The sequence below is a fragment of the Podarcis liolepis genome, assembly GCF_965112155.1.
Source record: "Podarcis liolepis genome assembly, chromosome: 3".
Lineage (NCBI taxonomy): Eukaryota > Metazoa > Chordata > Lepidosauria > Squamata > Lacertidae > Podarcis > Podarcis liolepis.
The window spans coordinates 33,627,293-33,633,292 of record NC_139557.1 but is presented as its reverse complement, the minus strand read 5'-3'; the positions used below and the strand labels follow the sequence as shown (position 1 = coordinate 33,633,292).

General features: G+C 48.6%; 1 long non-coding RNA gene across 1 annotated transcript; it reads left to right on the top strand.

The window, feature by feature from the left end:
• The first annotated feature begins 4,146 nt into the window (after positions 1-4,146).
• Positions 4,147-4,991, top strand: LOC310703031. The gene is made up of 2 exons (XR_014523908.1): positions 4,147-4,630; positions 4,802-4,991. It is a non-coding gene; the product is annotated as an uncharacterized lncRNA (long non-coding RNA).
• The last annotated feature ends 1,009 nt before the right edge of the window (positions 4,992-6,000 follow it).

Here is a 6,000-nt window from a genome sequence, read left to right as displayed (position 1 = left end):
TGCACGGACAACTGTATTAGTGTTCTTCACCCTTGGACGTCTACACAAACAGAGCTGCGGCGAGCTATTCACCAGAGACCATAATTCTGGCTCAGAAGTTTCTCTCATAACAATCTAGCTGTCACAAACCACAGTTCACCTGTTTAGGCTCATATCGTTATAACTGCAAACGCTCTGAATCAAAGCAGAAATATTCTTTCTAATGTCTGCATACGGATACTCACATGAAAAGCAAAAAGGAGTTCTACATGCTGTTGACTTCAGAGATGTCATTTTCCTCCATAAACTCATGCTCTAACCCCAATAACTATTCTGATTCTCCCCGTCTGTACCAGAACAGACTATACTGAATTTCAGATCCTGCCAGATTACTTCCAATTACCAATGCTCACATTACAGAGGTGGGGGCTTAGCTTTTTGTAATTTTTGTAGCCTACTGAGCTATTTTCCTTTAGAAGGCTACGAAGGGAATGATTTGGCAAAGTTTGCAGTGTGTGGGGAGTAAGGTTTGAGTAGGGTTGCATACATATCTTCCTGACATATCCAATATTCCACAGCCGGCAGCAGTGTCTGGATGGAAATCGGGGGGAAATGTCTGGGAAAATCCGGACTTATTGCAACCCATGTCAGCAGTGCCATTTTTGCCGCTTTTCCATTAAAAAGAGCTTTAAAATGGCCTTTTAAAAAAGTGATTTTGCCCAAAAAGCTCAACAACTTTGCATCCCCCCAAAGGTAACCCGACGTTGTAATCAGGGGGTGGGACTTAAATTCCATATAGAGTCTAGTTACAATATTTCAAAAAGTAAAAATAGGATGTCCCTATTTTCATTGGAGAAATGTTGGAGGGTATGATATCACAGTGGTACTTCACCATTAGCTAAGGGCCTGATGTGATAAGAGACATCTCTCACCACTGACATCTCTATTACCTGTATCTCATGCAAAACATTACACACTCACCTTGGGACCTAATGGGGGAAGAATTGAACAACTCTGATGGGTTTCCTTTCTGCCATCGGAGTACAGACTGGCTTTTTCCTCGTGTAAAATCCCTGTGGAAAAGGCAGCAGTTTACCTACACTCTTTGACATTGCTGAGCTAACGTTTTTGAGCCGACAATCTTCCTATACTCAAACACAGCCCTGGAATTACTTTTTAACTCTTAGGAAAAGCTAGGTTTACTGTCATGCTTGTGCCAGAACCATTCCTTTATCCAGGCCAGGGTTTCCTCACACCAGGAAATCCACACCAGGACTTATGCTAAGCTGACAGGACAATAAACATTCTGGAAAGAACAGCAGTCTGCCAGTATAGAAGGTAGGAAGTATAAAATAAGACTCTTCCTCTGCAAACCCTAGTCTGAATCCCAGATTCTCATCTTCAAGAGACGCAGGCCTCTGAATGCAACGTTTACTTCCATGCTAGTCCTCCTCTCCAGAATCTGCCTAGCTTGCCTACCCAGCCTTTACAGAGAATCCATACTGTGCTATTGCGGAATCATTGCATTTCAATGGGGTCCATATTTTAGGCCATTTTTTTCTGTCCCAAAGGGGTGTGACCCTAGAGCTGAAGGAAAGCTGCCCCATAAGCTGCAGATAAGTCACAATGCATAGAAACCTTCCAGAGGTCACAGTCCATGCTTAAACCCACAGAAACGAAGGCCTTAGCCGGGCTTAACTTTGTATATTGCAATTGTGCGTCAGCCTGGGTAGCTCAGTTGGTTAGAGCAGTGTTTCCCAACCGGTGTTCCGCGGCACACTAGTGTGCCGTGAGATGTTGCCTGGTGTGCCGCGAGATGTTGCCTGGAGGGAGGCGGGCGAGGGCGTTTGCTTCCCGGAGGACTTGTGGGAAGCCGCCCCTTCCCTGGGCGACGCGCCGCCTCGCGACTCCGGAGTCAGTCCCGAGGGCTCTCGGAGGGACTCGCGAGCGACGGCGCGGCGGCTCCGGGGCGCGCTCAGCCGGGCTGCCGCGTGCCCCCGCTGTAGCTGCCCGGCGTGGAGCGCGACGCGGAGCCGGCCGGGCTTGGAGGCGCCCAGGTAGGGCCGAGCCGGGCGGGGGTGGGGAGGTCTCGGTCTGCTGCGGGCGCAGGAGGGCGAGCGGGAGAGGGGGAGCCGTCGGGTCTCCTGGAAGGAAGCGAGGCGGCGGCTGAGGGGGATGCAGCCCCGTCCCCAGCAACAGGCGCTCCTCGAAGTGAGGCCACAAGTCGGGGCTCGGACAGGGCCTGGAAGCAGCGGCTCCGGCTCTTGGGAGCGGAGAAGGGGACTTCGAAAGCGGCCTGGAGGAGAAAATCCCCGATAAAGCGAGAGCGGGGAGCGTGCTGCCTTGTCCAGGCCTCCTCGCTTTGTGCCGTCCGCTGCCGGGAGCAGGACACGGGGGCTCCTCGTTCGCATGCTTTCCCGGGTGATCGGTGAGGGTTAGGGTTAGGGTTAGGGTCCCTCAGTCCCTCGCTTTGCTGCCTCCTCCCCCCCCCACCCCCAAAGCTTGGAGGTTCCCCGGCAAGGGGGAGGGGAAAAAATTGAAAACTTTCACTTTCGTGCGTCCCTCCCGGCGTGACGCTGCGCGCTGACGTCATGGGGCTGTAATGGTGGTGTGCCGCGAGATTTTTTTCATCAAACAAGTGTGCCTTTGCCCAAAAAAGGTTGGGAAACACTGGGTTAGAGCATAGTGCTGAGAATGCGAAGATTGCAAGTTCAGTCCCCATATGGGAGAGTTGCATATTCCTGCATTGCATTGCAATTGCAATTCTCTGAGTGACCAGACCACCGATTCAAAAAGACTCTGGTGTGGCTACCTTGAATTGCAGTCTTGAGTGAAAATATGTATTACCTCTACCTTACTCAAAACGCAATGCATTATATATACCTTTCTAATGCGTTTTGTTTTTCAATGAGCATTCTAAGCCATTCTTGGGAGAATACGCATTTTGTAAAAATGCTTCTGCTTCAAGGTTATCTCCCTCCTGCCCCATAAAAGCCCTTGTTCCGTGATGACTTCTTTCTATGAATACAATTAACCCATTGCTGTTTAGTTTAACATGTTAAATGTCAGCTCCACTACATTTTTTTCAACAATGGCACTTTAAATTCATAATGCTAGGCTTTTCATAGTCAAAAACTCCAAAATATTTATTCTCGCAGTACTGTGTGTGTTGAGTATAATAACCTACTAGTTATTATCTTTGCCCCGCTTCCTTGAGGCAGATTAATTGCAAGAATATAGGGTGCAAATGTCCACGCACGGCCACATGCTCCATGTTTCTTCGTCACCAACCGTACGAACTGGGCCCAGCACATAAAGCCTTCAATTCAGGGTTGTAAATAGCCACTAGCCTGGTTGTCTGTCTGTGACAAAGTAGGAAAGATTTAGAAAAGGGTTCCCCCTCCCCTATTCTTTTTATCCCACAAATAACAGCGATATGTAGGGAGGCAGGTAGTAACAAAAACTACCTGTTCATTTTTGGCACGGTTGGTTAATGGTTCAGGCAAACAAACGTTAGCTTTCTTCCAACCCTGGCTAGGGCCCACTGTAACCCAAAAAATCTGGAGGGAGGTTATTAGCTGGGTTTGTAAGTGAAATGGCAGAATACCTGGTCCCCTGTGAAATGATTTTACTACAGTAATTAAAAGAGCAGCCAAACTGATCTTAATTTGGAAACAAGGCGCTAATACACTGAAAAATGCAGGGAAAATAACTAGAGCGAAACATGAATTTTGAAAAACCCTGTGCGTTTTCTGTTACAGACTACATTTTTTAAGTAATAAGACTATATTTTGCATGGTTAGGTTGATTTGTATGCCTAGTACTTGTGGTGTGAAGGAGAAGCGAGGGGTAATTTCCCCCCCGGGGGGGGGGGGTTGAGGGGAGAGAATCGTTTTGTTTTCCTGCTTGAAAACGTATCCTCTCAGATGAATTTCATTCTTATTTTTCGCCGTGCATGTTTTCTTCACCCTACTATGATGGAATGGATATAAAGGCAGGAGATCTGTATGTGCGCCTATCATTTGTATAGTCCACACACGGAGCAAAAGCACGTCGCCAATTGCGCACACCGTTCTTTGGAAAGGAAATGGCTCTGTACACTATTGCTTCTTGTGCTTTATATCTATATCTCTATTGATCCATGCAGCAACAATAACCAAAACAACAACAGCGAGCTGCCGCCACCCGAAAACATTTTTTTAACATGGGGGGGGGGGTTGGGGAGTGTGACCTTGCTTGGGCTGGGTAGCGGGGGAAACCTTTCAATAAAAGCTTGCATGCTGGATTTCCAGCTCATTGTTCCCTCGTCTCTAGTTGCCCTGGCAACCGCAGCAGCTGCTGGATTGTAGGCCTTGGCTTGCGTCTCCTAGGTAGTGCTTAGCTGCCTGTGTGTCCAGTTCACGCAGCCTGCCAGCCATTCACCCTCCCGCTGCTGACGGTGTCCTGCCAGTCTGTGCGGGATAATGTTTACTAACATCAGCCACATGGCTCCCATTTTGCCACGGCTCTGCCCAAAATATGTCACTCAACAGCCGATTGTCAGGCAGCCGGCCAACCTGCCTGCAACGCGCTGGAAAAAAATCTGTCGCGGGGGACTGCTAGCAGTGATCTTCCGCCAACAATCTCCTCTCCTATGAAAAGGGGAATCAATGTGAGCCTTCACAGTTGCCCCTTCCGCATCGGCGGCACGATCACCGGGGATGCATAATGAGTAACGCGGGGAACTGGAGGAGCTTCTGTGTGGGGGTTTTACGGGGCAGGCTGTGCTCGGTTGGAACTGGAGCTCATTGTCAAGGGGGTCTGCTGCCATTTCCTTTTCTAGTACAAAGGCTCCCGCGAATGTCGCATTCTCATTCTATTGGGGACGCCGGCGAGGGCGAAAGAAAAGGCGGGTGTCCGTGGCTACGAGATGGTTGGAGGGGGACAACTTGCAGGAAGGCTGCTTCTCTAGCAAATATCTAGCGGGCTATTTCTCCAGCAGCTCCGTTGAAATAAAAATCAGTCAATCCATACATCATCTGAAATAATCAATGTTGCAGTTTTTAAAATACATACTTCAGATTACAGACGCTTCAGGTTGCGCATTTTTGGGTTGTGCACCGCACCGAACCCGGAAGTACCGGAACGGGTTACTTCCGGGTTTCGTCGCTCACACATGCGCAGAAGTGCCAAATCGCAACCTGCGCGTGCACAGACGCGGCACTGCGGGTTGTGAACGCAGCGGCTTGCGAACGTGCCTCCCTCATGAATCACGTTCGCAACCCAAGCATCTACTATATTACGCTTTTGTGGCCATGTGCTAGAGAACTTAATACAGCGAGAGGACTTCCAGGAGATGTCGCCTTCTCACACCCATTCCGATTCAGAAGACGTACCAGAGATAACAGGCTGAGACACGAAGCATCCCTGTTATGGGTTCAATGACATAGCTTTAGAAAAATGTCCATGTCTCAGCCTGAAACTTGTGCGATTGGTTCTGCTCTTATCCTGAATTTCGGATTCCAATGAATGAGGGAAATTGAGCCTGTTCAATTAGGTATTTTGCCTACATAACCCAGCCCCATCGGCTCTCCCTTTGTGGTGTGAGCAAACAAGCTAGAAATTCTTCAACTAACCACAGTTTCTCAGTTTGCCCAAACTGGGAAGCTATGGTTGCTAGCTTCAGAACAAGCCCCAATATTAAAATCATGGTTTAATGTTGATTTCATTGGCTTTGTTCTGAAGCTGGTAAACCAGGCACAGGCAAACTCGGCCCTCCAGATGTTTTGGGACTACAACTCCCATCATCCCTGACCACTGGTCCTGCTAGCTAGGGAGTTGTAGTCCCAAAACATCTGGAGGGCCGAGTTTGCCTATGCCTGTGGTAAACCATAGGTTGCCTCCAGACTTAATGTTGTGGGAGGGATTTAAGTGGAAATTTGGATTTGTGCAGTTAAAGTGCTCAATATATCTACTTTAGAGAAAAACAAAACAAAAAAACCAACCACCATCAAAGGATTTTGGGGGGGTTAGGAAAGTAGG